The sequence below is a fragment of the Oryx dammah genome, unplaced genomic scaffold, assembly GCF_014754425.2.
Source record: "Oryx dammah isolate SB20612 unplaced genomic scaffold, SCBI_Odam_1.1 HiC_scaffold_11232, whole genome shotgun sequence".
NCBI lineage: Eukaryota > Metazoa > Chordata > Mammalia > Artiodactyla > Bovidae > Oryx > Oryx dammah.
Genome location: NW_024080625.1, coordinates 6,539,837 through 6,557,185, shown reverse-complemented (window position 1 = coordinate 6,557,185; position 17,349 = coordinate 6,539,837). Strand labels below are relative to the sequence as shown.

At 35.5% G+C, this 17,349-nt stretch overlaps 1 protein-coding gene across 1 annotated transcript in view; it reads right to left on the bottom strand.

Annotated features, from left to right (window-relative positions):
• The window catches only part of LOC120861268 (A disintegrin and metalloproteinase with thrombospondin motifs 20-like), a 204,904-nt gene that overhangs the window by 159,207 nt on the left and 28,348 nt on the right, over positions 1 to 17,349 (bottom strand). The window lies entirely within an intron of this gene.

Sequence of the window (17,349 nt, the reverse complement as noted above, 5' to 3'; positions counted from 1 at the left end):
CTCCTCAGTCCATGGAATTTTCCAGGCAAGAGTACTGAAATGGGTTGCCATTTCCTTCTCCAGGGCATCTTCCCAACCCAGGGATTGAACCCGGGTCTCCCACATTGCAGGCAGACGCTTTACCATCTGAGCCACCAGGGAAGCTCAAGGATTAGACAGAATATAAACCTGTATTACAAAAATAATTCATTTCCCTTAAAATTAGTAGCAACTCTATGGTTGTAAAAAATGAAACTGAAGTCCTTGAACAATGTTTCTACAGACGAACTGCTTTTCCTAATTTCTAAAACTATCCTGCCTTTTAATATTACTACGCTGTTAAGTTTTAAAATATAGCTCAGTGGGAGACTATAGGCATCTGAAAAACTGAATATAGATTCCTAACATTTTGTCCTGCCATATTTTTCCTAAAGGTGAGTCAACCACCAAAATGTGCTGTGCTGTGCTAAGTTGCTACAGTCGTGTCTGCAAGGCTCCTTTGTCCATGGGATGCTCCAGGCAAGAATTCTGTAGTGGACTGCCATGCCCTTCTCCAGGGGATCTTCCCAACCAGGGACTGAAACTGCATCACTTACGTCTGCTGCATTGGCAGGCACGCTCTTTACCACTGGTGCCACCTGGGAAGCCCACCCACCAAAATATCCATGACTAATTATTTGACCCTGGAAAAGATCCTAGATATATCTGATATATACAAATCCCAGTGTTATCAGGAAAAAAGATAAATATTCATGTTTTGATTATTTGTTCACTCATTTCATTCATTCAAAATAAACTTTCATTGAGTAACTGCTCAATGTCAGCAAACATAAGAAATTAAGCAGAAAATAGCATCTAATAAAGTTTACACTCTAGTGGGAAGAATAAAAAAAAATGAACACATATCAAAGGACTTAAAGCTATCTCAAATTAGTCCTTAAATAACAATTCAATCAAAAGTTTTAAAAAGTGACTCTACCTTAACAAAATGGCTAAAACTTAAAAGACTGATAATACCAAGTATTGTCTCAGCCACTTTAGAATACTATCTGGCAATTTTTTAATTACACATGTACCTATCCTCATGTGAAGTCACTCAGTCATGTCCAACTCTTTGCAACCCCATGGACTGTTGCCTACGAGGCTCCTCCATCCATGGGATTTTCCAGGCAAGAGTACTGGAGTGGGTTGCCATTTCCTTCTCCAGGGGATCTTCCTGACCCAGGGATTGAATCCGGGTCTCCTGCATTGCAGACAGATGCATTACCGTCTGAGCCACCAGGGAAGTCCTGCAATTACAATCCTGATACCTAAAAGAAGGAAAACATATGTCCAGAAAACACTAAGAATGTCCATAGCATGACCTGCATAAATACGAATGGAATAAAGAACCAAGAAAGAAACCTTTACGTATATGGTCAAATGATGTTTGACAAATTTGCTACGGACAGTCCATGAAGAATGAATAGGTTCTTCAACAAATGGTGTTGGAACAACTAGACATGTCCCTGCAAAAGAGTGAAATTGGACTTCATCTTACATCATATATAAAAGTTAACTCAAAATGGATTAATATCTAAAACAACTTTGAAAATCCTAAAAGAAAACAGAGGAAAAGCTCCATGACAGTGGGTTTGACAGTGATTATTTCGATATGACACCAAAGCTCAAGCAATAAATGCAAAAAAACAGACAAATGTGACTGCAAACTTTAACATGTATGTGCATTAAAGAACACAATCAAAAGAGTAAAAATGCAATGGGAAAAAATACATGCAAATCATATCTGATGAGGAGCTACGGAGGTAATACCCACTGCTGCTAAGTCACTTCATTCATGTCTGACTCTGTGCGACCCCATAGACGGCAGTCCACCAGGCTCCCCCATCCCTGGGATTCTCCAGGCAAGAACACTGGAGTGGGTTGCCATTTCCTTCTCCAATGCATGAAAGTGAAAAGTGAAAGCGAAGTCGCTCAGTCATGTCTGACTCTTAGCGAGCCCACAGACTGCAGCCGACCAGGCTCCTCCATCCATGGGATTTTCCAGGCAAAAGTACTGAAGTGGGGTGCCATTGCCCTCTCCCACTACACATATACAAGTATATATATATATATATTCTTATAACTCAATAAGGGCTTCTCTAATAGCTCAATTGGTAAAGAATCCACCTCTACTGCAGGAGACCTGTTTGATTCCTGGGTTGGGAAGATCCCGTGGAGAAGGGATAGGCTACCCACTCCAGAATTCTTGGGCTTCCCTTGTGATTCAGCTGGTAAAAATCCACCAGCAATTGCAGGAGACCTGGGTTCGATCCCTAGCTTGGGAAGATCCCCTGGAGAAAGAAATGGCTACCCATTCCAGTATTCTGGCCAGAGAATTCCATGGACTATATAGTCCATGGGGTCGCAAAGAGTCAGACACAAGTAAGCGGCTTTCACTTGCATGACTCAATAAAAATAACCTGATTTTTTAAATGGGGAAAGGAATAGACCATTTTTTAAATAGTGAATAGACATTTTACCAAAGATAAAAAATGGACAACCGCATATAAAAAGATGGTCAATGTTACTTATCATTAGAGATATGCAAATCAAAACTATAATGAGATATCATTTCAAACCCACGAGGATGGCTAGTATTAAAAAGAACAGAAAATAATAAGTGTTGATGAGGATGTGGAGAAACTGGAATCTTCATGAACTGATGGTAGGATTATAAAACAGGGTGCAACCGCTATGGGAAATAGTATAAAAGTACCTCAAAAATTTATATACAGAACTACCAAATGATCCAGCAATTCTACATCTCAGTATATATCCAAAAGAATTAAAAGCAGGGTCTTGAAGTAATATTATCCCACTCATGTTCACTGCAGCATTATTTACAATAACCGAAAGGTAGAAGCAACTCAAATACCTATTGATTGATAAATAGACAAATGAAACGCAGTATATATAGAAAATGGGTTATTCATCTTTAAAAAAGGAAATTATTACATTTTCTGATATGGATAAATCTTGAGGATAGTATGATAACTAGAAATGAGCCAGCCACAAAAGTATAAATACTACTTGATTCTACTTATTAGCTATCTAAAACACTCAAAAATCATAGAAACAAAACTGAATGGTTGGTTACCAGGGCTTGTCAATATCTCCACCTGAGATAGCCCCCAAAGTTCTGTCCAGCCTGGGTGCTACAAAATTAAACATCTCACTGGTTAATAGTAAGCTAAACAAGAACACAATTGAGGAAGTACTGTGGCTTGAAGGAGTCAGATTGACAGTAAGTTAGAATAGGTGACTCTGTGTAGGCTGAAACAATGAAGGAAAGAAAGAAGAATTCCAAACTGGAATGAAAACATTGGATAAACAATATACACAGAAAAAAAAAGAATCTTTAGAACAAAAAAATATACAAATTCAAATTTAAAATTCAATTCTGGAGTAATTGTTTTAAAAAGGGAAAAATAAACATTAAGAAGATACTATAAACAACTTGATACAAACAAATTAAGAAATGTTTTCTAGAACATTTCTGAAAAAAACATAACCTATCAAAACTGACCTGTGAAGAATTAGAAAGTCTAACAGCCACGTAACTTAAAAAAATTGAACTCTAATCAATTCTTCCCCAAAAACCCAGTCTCAAAGGGCTTCACCAGCAAACATGACTAAGTAAAGAAGAAATAGCACTATTTCTCAAAACTTTTCTAAGAATTTAAAAAAAGGGAAAGATCTCAAATATGTTTCATCTGTCTTTTAAATGATGATATATCAGAATATATTCATGACCTTGGTTTTTGTTTGAAAAAGGACTTTAGGACACAAAAAATACTAACCAAAAAGACTATTCGAGTAAACCAAGACTTTGAACTGTGTTCACAAACAACATTATTATGGGAAAAGGAAGAGATATCTGGAATAAATATAAACAAAGGACTTATATACAGATTGTATCATTAACCACTGCAAATAAGAAATGAGATAATAATAAAAATAAGGGAGACTTGAATACCTCACAAAAGGCAAAATTCCAAGGCATAAACACAGGAAACAGTACCAAAAATTACCAATCATCTGGGAAATCCACATTAAAACACAATGAAATTTAACTATATATCTTCCCAAATGGCTACAATGCAAAATATTGAGAATAACTAGGCACGGTAATATAATGTGGGGCTCCTGAACCTCTCATATACTGCTGGAGACAGTGAAAAGCGGAATATTCACTTTGTAAAATTTCAGTGGGCTAAGAAGGAATTGGGATATGTGACACAGCTTAGTGCAAAAAGGATACAATTACTACATTCCTTTAAAATCAGTAAGTATAGGTATGCATATATACTGCTGTTAAAATAAGCACATTACCAAGGAAAAAGATACTTAGTACAAATTCTAAATTCAAAGTGTTGTGGGATGACTTAAGAATACAAAAATCAGCAAAAGTAAGGAAATAGAAAAAAAAAAAGAAACTGAATAAAATTAATATGAAATACAAATAACACAATGTATATTGTCTATTATAAATCAAGTGGAGATAATCCATGAACAGCATGGGTTTGAACTGTGTGGGTTGACTTATACATGGATTTTTTCAATAAATATGTACTATGATCTGCAGATCTGAAGACACAGAACCACAGATATGGAGAGCCAGCTGTAAAGGGACATGCAGACTTTACCCTGAATAGGGGAGTCAGCACCTCAAACTCCTTCCTTGTTTATGGGTCAACTTTTCATTTCTAACAAATTTATTTATATTAACTCATCTAATTTTTGTTTAATCACTAAGTCATATCCCACTCTTTTGTAACCCCATGGACTGTAGTCTACCAGGCTCCTCTGTTCATGGGATCTGCCACACAAAAAGACTGCAGTGGGTTGCCATTCCCTTTCCCAGGGGATCTTCCTGACTCATGAGTGGAAACCACATCTCTTATACTGGCAGGCAGGTTCTTTACCACTGAACCACTAGGGAAGCTCAACTTATTTAATAGTGGCATATAAAGTAAGTGCTATTATTAATTCTACTTTATAGATGAGTAATCCACAATATACAGAGACTAAGGAATTAACATACACAGTTAATTATATTTTTATGTGGGTCAGGAAACAACAGCTAGAACGGGACATGGAACAATAGACTGATTCCAAATCAGGAAAGGAGTACTTCAAGACTGTATATTGTCAGCCTGCTTATTTAACTTATACACAGAGTGCATCACGAGAAACACTGATCTGGATGAAGCACAAGCTGGAATCAAGATTGCTGGGAGAAATATCAATAATCTCAGATATGCAGATGACACCACCCTTATGGCAGAAAGTGAAGAAGAACTAAAGAGCCTCTTGGTAAAGTGAAAGAGAAGAGTGAAAAAGTTGGCTTGAAACTCAACATTCAGAAAACTAAGATCATGGCATCCAGTCCCATCAATCCATGGCAAATAGATGGGGAAACAGTGGAAATAGTGACAGACTTTATATTTTTGGGCTCCAAAATCACTACAGATGGTGACTGCAGACATGAAATTAAAAGGCACTTACTCCTTGGAAGGAAAGTTATGACCAACCAAGACAGCATATTAAAAAGCAGAGACGTTACTTTGCCAGCAAAGGTCCGTCTAGTCAAAGCTATGGTTTCTCCAGTGGTCATGTGTGGATGTGAGAGTTGGACTATAAAGAAAGCTGAGCACTGAAGAATTGATGCTTTTGAACTGTGGTGTTGGAGAAAACTTTTGAGAGTCCCTTGGACTGCAAGGAGACCCAACCAGTCCATCCTAAAGGAGATCAGTCCTGAGTGTTCACTGGAAGGACTGGATGTTGAAGCTGAAACTCCAATACTTTGGCCACCTGATGTGAGGAGCTAACTCATTTGAAAAGACCCTGATGCTGGGAAAGATTAAAAGCAGGAGGAGAAGGGGACGACAAAGGATGAGATGGTTGGATGGCATCACCGACTCAATGGACATGAGTTTGAGTGAACTCTGGGAGCTGGTGATGAACAGGGAGGTCTGGTGTGCTGCAGTCCATGGGGTTGCAAAGTTGGACAGGACTGAACAACTGAACTGACTGAGCTGAAAATGAAAACAAATAACTGGTTCATTTCTAAAACCAGGAAAAAAAAAGTAACTGGTTCATATACAAATAAAGGTAGTTTAAATTTGTCTATCAGAAAGCAAAAGCTTTATAGAATTGTATTAGTAAAATACAGCCATATTTAAGTAATAAGTAGCACATCTGAGATTGAAATCCTACATATCGGGCTCCAAAATTGGTGATTTTAACCACTAAAACATATTGCTTGACAATGAAAGTTAAAGGAAAAAAAGAAAACTGTAATTTAACAACAAACACACTTTCACCAAAACAGATATCACGAGTTTGATCTCTATAGACAATGAAAGAATGATAAGAATATTGTGCAGACTTTGTAAAATATTTGAATTATTTGGAAGAAATCTGATTTCATGCTTTAACACACAACAATATGAGTGAATTTTGTTAATTACAAGTGACAAAAATGAAAAAAATTAAATCTGACACATTTTTATGTAGCTTAAAAAACAAAATAAAGATTTAAGAAATACGTATGGATGCAGTCACATTACAGAAAAAGCAGGGAGGTGCCATGCATGACATTTAGAATGATCGGGTGGGGGGAGGTAGGTGGACTAAATGGGAGGGGGGATGCAAGCAAAATTGTGTGGCCATATATGGGCTGCTGTCCAAATGCTGTATTTCATATGGGTTTATATATTCATGACTTTCATTATTATTATCAACAAGTTCTTAACAAACAGTAATTTACAAAACCAACTACTATTAAAATAATAGGACAGTTCTGATTGCTATCATACAGTAGTTTTAGAAATGCTAAATATTAGGAAAGAAACGCTGAATATTAGAAAGTTTTTTTGCTAATGTTTTGATTCTGCAAATCTAATTTTGCAAAGACAAATGGCTTTGATAACTAAAATAACCAAGAGGTCACATTTAAAACTTTTTAAACAAACAATCCTCAACAAAGGAATAATTCAACAATGGAATGTTACGCAGATATGGAAAAAAAAGTGAATGAGGTCTATGTGTTTTCATAAGGAAGGATGTTCATGATGCATTTTTAGGTAAAAAGTGTAAGTGGCAAAATAATATGAATGATAGTATGATCTTATTTTTGTGAAAACAAACTTTCAAAAAATATCCAGATTCATAAAAACTTATATGATGAGCCAAAAATACATGGAAGTATATACCTCAGACTTTTAGCACTGGTCATAAGGAGAGGTGTGACTAGACAACTACTAAATTCTTTCATTAATATCTCAGTCTCCTTTAAATCATGACAATGAATTTGTTTACTGGTTTCTGAATTACAGTATTATTTTTGAAAATAGCATCTGTAACTATCTTACAGGCTAAACATTTTATCTCATTACCTTTTTCTGATATTTATGCTTAAGTACTATAATAAATGATCAAAAAAATGACCTTTCCAAATACCCTAAATAAATGAGCACTATGCAAAGCTCTCTGCCAATTCAATTACACCATTTCTATGCAATGCTCCATTAACTCAAATGTTTAAGCAATGTCTTGTCCTTTATTAATAACAAGTGTATTATGACCCAAAACTAATTTAGACCAAAGCACTACCTCTTAAACATCATGCAACATGATAATCTGCTTACTAGAACATAAAATACTTAAAATTACAAAAGCAAAAATAACTCTTACAACAGCATACAGTATTCTAGAATGCAAGGTGATTAAATAATCTATGCAAATATAAACTACTAAAAAGTTTGTCAAACAATAATGAAATTATCCATAATTTGACTTGAATGTTCTACTGACACCTCATATTCAAAGCATATAAAAATGAGTTAATTTTCTTTTCCCATCCTGAGTTTCCCTTTTTCTATCAATGTGGGCAATAACTTCCAAATACCATACTGAAACTAAACTGTATACCACAATTGGGCTCTTCCTATCTTTCCTTCACCCTTTGTATCTGATCACCAAGTTTTGCCACTTCTTCACATTTTTCCTTGTATTGCTCCTGTTGTCAATAATATTATTGCCTCTAAACTCATTCAGAGCTTTCTCACTTAAGAGTAACATTGTTGGAATCAGTTCAGTTCAGTCGCTCAGTCTTTGCAACACCATGGACTGCAACACCCCAGGGCTCCCTGCCCATCACCAACTCCCGGAGTTTACTCAAAGTCACATCCATTGAGTCAATGATTGCATCCAACCATCTCATCCTTTGTCATTCCTTTCTCCTTCTGCCTTCAATCTTCCCAGCATCAGGGTCTTTTCAAATGAGTCAGTTCTTCACATCAGGAGGCCAAAGTATTGGAGTTTCAGCTTCAACATCGGCCCTTCCAATGAATATTCAATGATTGGTTTCCTTTAGGATGGACTGGTTGGATCTCCTTGCAGTCCAAGGGACTCTCAAGAGTCTTCTCCAACACCACAGCTCAAAAACATCAATTCTTCGGCGCTCAGCTTTCTTCATAGTCCAACTCTCACATCCATACATGACTACTGGAAAAACCATAACCTTGACTAGATGGACCTTTGTTGGTAAAGCAATGTCTCTGCTTTTTAATATGCTGTCTTGGTTGGTCATAACTTTTCTGCCAAGTAGCAAGCATCTTTTAATTTCATGTCTGCAGTCACCATCTGCAGTGATTTTGGAGCCCCAAAAATAAAGTCTCTCACTGTTTCCATTGCTTCCCCATCTATTCGCCATGAAGTGATGATACCAGATGCCATGATCTTAGTTTTCTGAATGTTGAGTTTTAAGCCAATTGTTTCACTCTCCTCTTTCACTTTCATCAAGAGGCTTTTTAGTTCTTCACTTTCTGCCATAAGGGTGGTATCATCTGCATATCTGAGGTTACTGATATTTCTCCCAGCAATCTTGATTCCAGCTTGTGCTTCATCCAGCCTGGCATTTTGCATGATGTACTCTGTATATAAGTTAAATAAGCAGGGTGACAATATATAACCTTGACGTACCTCAGGAGGCAGGTGTGGTGGTCTGGTATTCCCATCTCTTGAAGAATTTTTCACAGTTTGCTGTGATTCACACAGTCAAGGGCTTTGGCATTGTCAGTAAAGCAAAAGTGTTTTTCTGGAACTCTCTTGCTTTTTTGATGATCCAATGGATGCTGGCAATTTGATCTCTGATTCTTCTACCTTTTCTAAATCCAGCTTAAACATCTGGAAGTTCATGGTTCACGTACTGTTAAAGCCTGGCTTGGAGAATTTTGAACATTACTTTGCTAGCGTGTGAAGTGAAATGAAGTCGCTCAGTCATGTCCGACTCTTTGCCACCCCATGGACTGTAGCCTACCAGGCTCCTCCGTCCCTGGGATTCTCCAGCAGAAATACTGGAGTGAGTTGCCATTTCCTTCTCCAGGAGATCTTCCCAACCCAGGGATCAAACCCAGGTCTCCTGTATTGCAGGCAGATGCTTTACCATCTGAGCCATCAGGGAAGCTCATCACTAGCGTGTGAGATGAGTGCAACGGTGTGGTAGTTTGAGCATTCTTTGGCATTGCCTTTCTTTGAGATTAGAATGAAAACTGACCTTTTCCAGTCTTGTGGCCACTGCTGAGTTTTCCAAATTTGCTGGCATATTGAGTGCAGCACTTTCACAGCATCAACTGTTAGGATTTGACATAGCTCAACTACTCCCATCACGTCCACTAGCTTTGTTCGAAGTGATGCTTCTTAAGGCCCACTTGAATACTAAATCAAAATAAGACACAAACTATCTCTTGAATGATCCCACTAACATCATCAGTCTCTTCTCCCTCCCATTCACCCTTCATTTGTATCCAAAATGATTCATTTTTAGGACTATCCTTTTCATCTCATCCTTATTCAAGAAATTACAATGGATCTTCATTGCTGATAAGATTAAGTCCCAAGCCCCTCCCCATCAGCCCACCACTAAACATAGTCATCCCCACTACCATCAAGCAGTACACTCTGTCAAGGCCTGAAAACACTGCTGGGCAATATGTTCTGCCCTTTGGATATGCTTAATAAATGTTCATGGAAAGAAAGGAAAAGGAGAAGGATGAAGAAAGTGAGGATGATAAATTTGGAAGTGAGATAGAAAACAGGAAGATAGAAGGAGGGAGATGGAAGAAAGGAATATAATGAGGAACAAGACAATACATTTATCAGATGAACAGGGCAGAGCAGGGGTAATCCAATCAGTTGTCAGCTGCTTTGTATGCAAATGATTTCTCCCATTCTGACTGTTGTCTTTTTGTCTTGTTTATGGTTTCCTTTGCTGTAAAAAAGTTTTTAAGTTTAATTAGATCCCATTTGTTTATTTTTGTTTTTATGTTTCTTACTCTAGGAGGTGGGTCAAAAAGAGTCTTGCTGTGATTTCTGTCAAAACGTATGTAAATCAGATAACTAGTGAGAACTTGTGGTGTATAGCACAGGGAGGTCAGCCTGGCACTCTCTGATGACCTAAGGAAGTGGGTGGGAAGAAGGTTCAAGAGGGAGGGCATAAATATATGCATAAAGCTGATTCACTTTATTGTACAGCAGAAACTAACACAATATTGTAAGGCAATTATACCTGAATTTAAAAAAAAAAACATATCAAGTACAACATTCATTCTGGTCTCTGGGCTGAGGCTGGAATTGATACTCCTGCTTCTGTATTTAACCAGATGAGTAAACAAATTTTACATTCTCCAACAGCACGTAATCATCCATTTTAAAAACAAGCATGAAATCACATGAAGCTCATTCTAGACTTTCACTATTTCAAACTACTTGTTAAATACCCAATAGGACTCTCAGCTCAAAGAACTGAGTGTGCCTTGAAATAAAGGACGACCATATCATATATACTGTGAAATCTAAATTATATTTTCTCATGATTTAAATGGCCTTCTGGATCTAGTATATGTCCTATATTGCAATCTTATTGAGTTTTCTTCTTAATACTACTAGCAACAATAATGGCAAACATAATATTCAATGAATGCTAACTATGTATCAGGTACTTGTAAATTATCTCATTTTTAACAACTTTATAAAGTGGGTATTTTGATTATCTTTATTTGAAGAAAGCGAGGAACAGGAGGGTCAAGTAAACTGTACCTGCTAACATAGCTTGTAAATATAATTTTAGAACATATTTTTTAAAACAGTAGTATTCCATAACATAAAAATTCATAAAAATCTATAGTTCTCTGATTTGTCAATATTAGAAATATCAACCACTGTTAAAGAATTTGCTCATAAAATACTTTATAATTCTTTATTTCAAAGAGGCTCACAAGTTAATAATTAGAACCCCATCTATTAGTGATAAATGTGCAGAACATCATGGACTTGCCTGTGGCCAGCTGAAACATGAAATATAAAAGCATTATTACATCATTAGTCCTCATTACATCCCTGAATCAGCTACTATTATGGTGTACTTTTTAAAACAGAGACATGTGACACAAGTTACATAAAATTTCAACAGCCACCAAAAATAAGTGCATAACAAAGAGATGAATTCATATTTTCTCAATATCAATTATTACATCTGAATTCCACATCACATGACCCTTTTAAAGGTCATGTGTGGGTAATACATGCAGAATGTTAAGAATTTAGTAATTAGTGTTATAATGGAAAATCCTGCCTCCTACAAAATTAAAAGAGGAGTTAGTCATATACAAGAAAATATGGGGTCTTGTCTTCTTTGCATTACAGAACCATAGAGTTGAGCTAAAATTCTGATATAAAGGGGTTTAGCTCTATCTTTTACTTTACTTTTTACTTTAGTGGCCCTCAGGGAGAAAAAAAAAGGGGGCACTGGAAACCCCCAAATTACTCCCATTAATCCTACATATAGCAAGAAATTCTAGTTCCTTCTGCTATGTGTTCTGACAGGACAAAGGGCACACTGGTAAATATTACAGAGTAAATATCCTTTCTTCCACATTCTGAAAAGTCAACCTTTGGGGCTAGCTCTGAAGATGTACAAGACAATTTCTCTAATAAGCTGAATCAAGGATTCTTGCATAAATCAAGAGTTAAAAACAAACATACATTCATTCATAAATTCAAAACCTTTAAGATTTTTTAAATGGAGAAGAATACACAGCCATTGTCTCCTATCAGCTTTTGGCACTCCAACCTCCATAGAATAGGAACACTTGCACTGCCCTTCGCGTTTTAGGAAGTGCCTTTTCAGGTCTTAAAATCCCATCTCTTTTCAGAAATCCTAAAAAAAGTGAGACTAAGACAAAGTAACCAAATGATACAAATGTAAGAAGAATTTGAATGTACAATTACATATATTGATATAACAATGTTATATTGTATATTGATAATAACAACTGCTTGAAAAGATGCTGAAAATTTTATCAATGAGTTAAATTTATACCCTTAGCAACTAAACATGTAAATGAAATGTGACATTCATTCTTTAAAGAAAAGTCAGTTATTCAGAATTCATGCTGAACACTACATATCTCATTGATATGTAGTGAGCTTATTTTGCAAGAGTGCATGACTGCTGAAATTAGAACATATCATAACACTACTAAAATAGACACCAATTGAGAATTCTACCTCATTAGTCTTGTCTTCCTATTTTCAGATGAGCTTTCATGGCAAGCCACTCCTGAACCATAGCCACCTACTATTACTTAATAGTAGATAAAATAACTCCCTCTGCTTTCCAGACTTTCCATAACTTGCTCCTAGAGCTCCATTTCCCCATATTATCTGACAATCTGCCTCATATGGAATCATTCCAGAACTGCCTTGAGATAATTTTAAGTACTAAGCATCCTAAAACACCTCCCAAAGTACCAAGTTAGTTCTAAGTAGGCATTTATAAGCATTACATGCTACTTGGGTCTTCCCTGATGGCTCAGCAGTAAAGAATCCGCCCTCAATGCAGGAGATGCCCGTTTGATCCCTGGGTCTGGGAAGATCCCCTGGAGGAGGAAACGGCAACCCACTTCAGTATTCTTACTTAGAAAATCCCAGGGACAGAGGAGCCTGGTAGGCTATGGTCCAAGGGTTGCAAAGAGTCGGACATGACTGAGCATGCACACACACCCTATTTTCTCTATCCCTGAACTGATATACTATTTTTCCACACTTTACCAGGTAACTCTTTAAAATCTTACACTACCTGTAGTGTTATTAACTATGATTTATGTCTCAGATTTTTTGGAAAATAAAGTTATAACTCATAAAAATATAAAATGTAATGCAAAGATATACTTTAACTTATTCTTTATTCCAATGTTACTGCAGTCATTACAATTTATTTCTTAAACTATATATATTATTTCTTAAACGTAAACAATTTATTTCTTAAACTATATTTATTTCTTTATATATATTTCTTAAACTATATATATTTCTTAAACTATATATATATATATATATATAGTGTGTGTGTGTGTGTATATATATATATACACACACACACACTCTTCCTGACTCTTAAAATTCCTGAAACAGCTTTGGCTGAAAATAGACTTCTTATATGAAATATTCTTTGAAACTTTAATATTTGCTTAAAATTTTTTTTTAAAAAAGAAATATTAAAGGTATTTCCCAAAGTAAATATAACAGTGAAAAACTTAGAGATCTAATTAAAAGACAGTCATTAAATGAACATAAAATGTTAAAAATTAAAATTTCATGCAATATCTTAACAGTAATTAACATCTTTGAGTGAGTGAAGTCACTCAGTCATGTCTGACTCTTTGCGACCCCATGGACTATAGCCCACCAGGCTCCTTCGTCCATGGGATTCTCCAGGCAAGAATACTGGAGTGGGTTGCCATTTCCTTCTCCAGGGGATCTTCCCAACCCAGGGATCAAACCCATGTCTCCCGCATTGCAGGAAGACACTTTAACCTCTGAGCCACCAGGGAAGCCCATAGACTAAATTTTTATTCACATTGCTTTTGTAAAGGCTTTTATTAAGTCCAGTTCTTTTAGTTGCTGACAAAAGTGGGGGAATAAAATCAAACTCTGAAATCACTAATAGGTCAAATTCTTATTTGTAAGCAGGTATTCTGTTTATCTTATGCTACACTTCAGAATTTAACAAATTACCACTTTCTAAAAGAATATTTTTGTCAATCGTACACCAGGAAGTTATTTTATATCTAGGTACATTTGTATTTAGGCAAAAGAAGTTGCAAACTGCAGATCAGATCAGAGTGGGAAGGGAGTTTTTATCTTCAGTTTTCTGGCTCTCTTCCAAGGAAGAAAAGCACAAGGAAGAAGCCTCCTTGGGGGAGGTCCAGAGAACTGGATGCTCTCCACATGAAACAGATGTCTGTCGCTGACCTGACCACTGGCCCAGCTCTCACTCTGCCAGTAATGATCCTCACAAAGAGTGGAACACCAGCTGGGACCAGCCAAGAACCTGGCCATCCTTGTGCAATTTTCCCCAACATTTGTACTCATTGTGAAAGTAGACAATCTCATGTCTTGATGTCTTTAAACAGAGCTGTTTTTGAACGTTGCAATTCTGAATTAGATTTTAATTGCAAATAATTAGAATCTTACATCTTCTTCATGAGAAAAGTATCGTGTGACTCAATATTAGTGATCAAAGATTAATATTTCACTAGCATTTGTAGTTAAGTCATGTGTTGGAAGACCAAAACAAAACTGTAAAATGAACAATCTGGCTGATTAGTAAATTAATACTTTACATAGAAAATTTTACATTTATTACTCTCCAAAAATCTATTGAATTATTTACTTCTTTACTTTTTGAGTAATTCTAAAAGAATATCAAGTGTATAAAACAAAAATCACTATATAGATTATATTTCATAGTCCATCATTTTAATCATTCTTTCCAATAGTCCTTCATCTTCCTTGCTCTTTTCTATGCAATAAGGGAAAAATTACAAACCAAATCCATTCATAAACATAGATGTAGAAACTCTAAAGAAAATGTTACAAAAACTACCCTGATAAGAACCCAAGCCAGATTTGCCATTTGAGAATCAAATAACTAAACAAAGGGGGAAAATATGATCACCTTGGTACATGAAGGAAAAAGTGTTTTGATAAATTTCAATATCCATTCATAACAAAAGTTCTTTATGAAGCAGGAGTTTAGGGGAACTTTCTTTTTATTTATTTGTTTGTTTATTTGTTTATTTTTAATTTTTACTTTACAGATAAAAATTGATTTTTCTTTCTAAGAAAGACCTGCAACATTTTGTTGTAGACATTGTGCACATCAGAAAACATCAAAAGCTTTCATTCCAAAACTGCTAATGAGGCAAGAATTTTCATCACTGCAATTTCCATTCAACATTGTTCTAGAAATCCTGCTGCTGCTGCTGCTGCTGCTGCTAAGTCGCTTCAGTCGTGTCCAACTCTGTGCGACCCCATAGGTGGCTGCCCACCAGGCTCCCCCGTCCCTGGGATTCTCCAGGCAAGAACACTGGAGTGGGTTGCCATTTCCTTCTCCAATGCATGAAAGTGAAAAGTGAAAGTGAAGTCGCTCAGTCATGTTCGGCTCTTAGTGACCCCATGGACTACAGCCCACCAGGCTCCTCCATCCATGGGATTTTCCAGGCAAGAGTACTGGAGTGGGGTGCCATTGCCTTCTCCATCTAGAAATCCTAGTCAGTGCAATAAGGCAAGGAAAGAAATAAAATATGGAAATAATCTTTCAAAGAAAGAAATAAAACTGTCTTATATTTTCATATATAAAATCCAACAATATAAACAGATAAACAGAATATATAATATTCAGAACAAGATCAATGTAAAAATTTGCCTGCATTTTTGTGTATAATAATTAGAAAATGAAATTGTTATATATAAAATGTATACATTTTATGTATAATAACTAAAGATAAAATTTAATTATATCATTTACAATAGTGTCAAAAGTGGCTAAATACCCAGGAAGAATCCAAATATACAAGACTTCTATAAAGAAATCTAGAAGACATTAAATGAGAAATTAAGCAGGACTTTATGGATATGCCATATGGATAGATTAGAAGATAATTCTGGAAAGATGTCAATGCTTCAAATTGATCTATTAATCCATTTAAATCCAATAAAAATCCCTTTTATTCTTTTGTAGAAATCAACAATATATATATCAAGAATAGCCAAAACAATCTTGAACAAATTTTGAATAAAATCAAGGATCTGTTGTACCACATTTCAAGACTTATAACAGAGCTATAATATTTTTAGGACTCTTTTTAGCTTTTTTTTTTTGTCGTGGCACATATCCTAAATAAACCAATAGAAGAAAAAAATTATATATAAAACAGATCCACATATATGAACACTTTTCAAAATAAATGTTATGCTAAATGTTTTAAATTCCTATGAAATATATCAATTGATTTACATGAAATAAACTTATTTACACTGCTTTCAAAAGTTTTATTAAGTTCACTATTTCTGGATTTTGATAAAAGGAATAAATCAAAGTTTGAAATGGATAAATTGAGCTCTTAATTTCAAAGATATAGTTTAGTTTAGTTTATGCTGCATTCCAAAGCTTAATGTATCACTTTTTCTATAAAAGTTTTCACCATTGACAGGATTAGTTCTCTCAAAGCCTAAAGATAGTTAATCTAAGTCTCCTTTGTAATACCTTAATTTTATGACTTTTTATTCCTGAATATTTTGGAACCCATTCCAATTAACACAATACTTAGGGTCACCAATCATCTCTACTTTGCAAAATCCAATAATCAGTTCTAAATCTTCATGTTCTTTGAATTCTCAGCACCATTTAGCCAATTAGTCTTACCTTTTGAAAAATCTTTTATCACTTAGATTGGGACACTATTGCCTCAGCTTTTTTTATTATCTCCCTACTTTTTCAGTCTTCCTGGTTTTCTCCTCATCTCCACAACTGCTAAAAATCAAATACCTCATTGTTCAGTCCTTGGACTTTTTCTCTTCTGCATATAATCCATTCCCTACACAATTTTATACAAACTTATCTTGCAATATCATTTATATGGTCTGACTTCAAAATTATTATCGCAAGCTTAGACTCCTTACTGATCTTCCAACTCATATATTCCATTGCCTACCTGACTATTCACCTTTTGGATATCTAATTAGCACCTTAAATTCAAAATATCTAAAGGCTAATTTCTTGATATTCTCTTCTAATCCATGATTTCCACAGACTTCCCCATCTTGGTAAATGACAATCCTTCTACTTGTTCAGGAAAAACAAACAAATATAAAACATAAATAATATGTGACAATTTTAACTCTCAACCCCCACCTCTTTTACTTTATTTATATAAAACATAAATAATATGTGACAATTTTAACTCTCAACCCCCACCT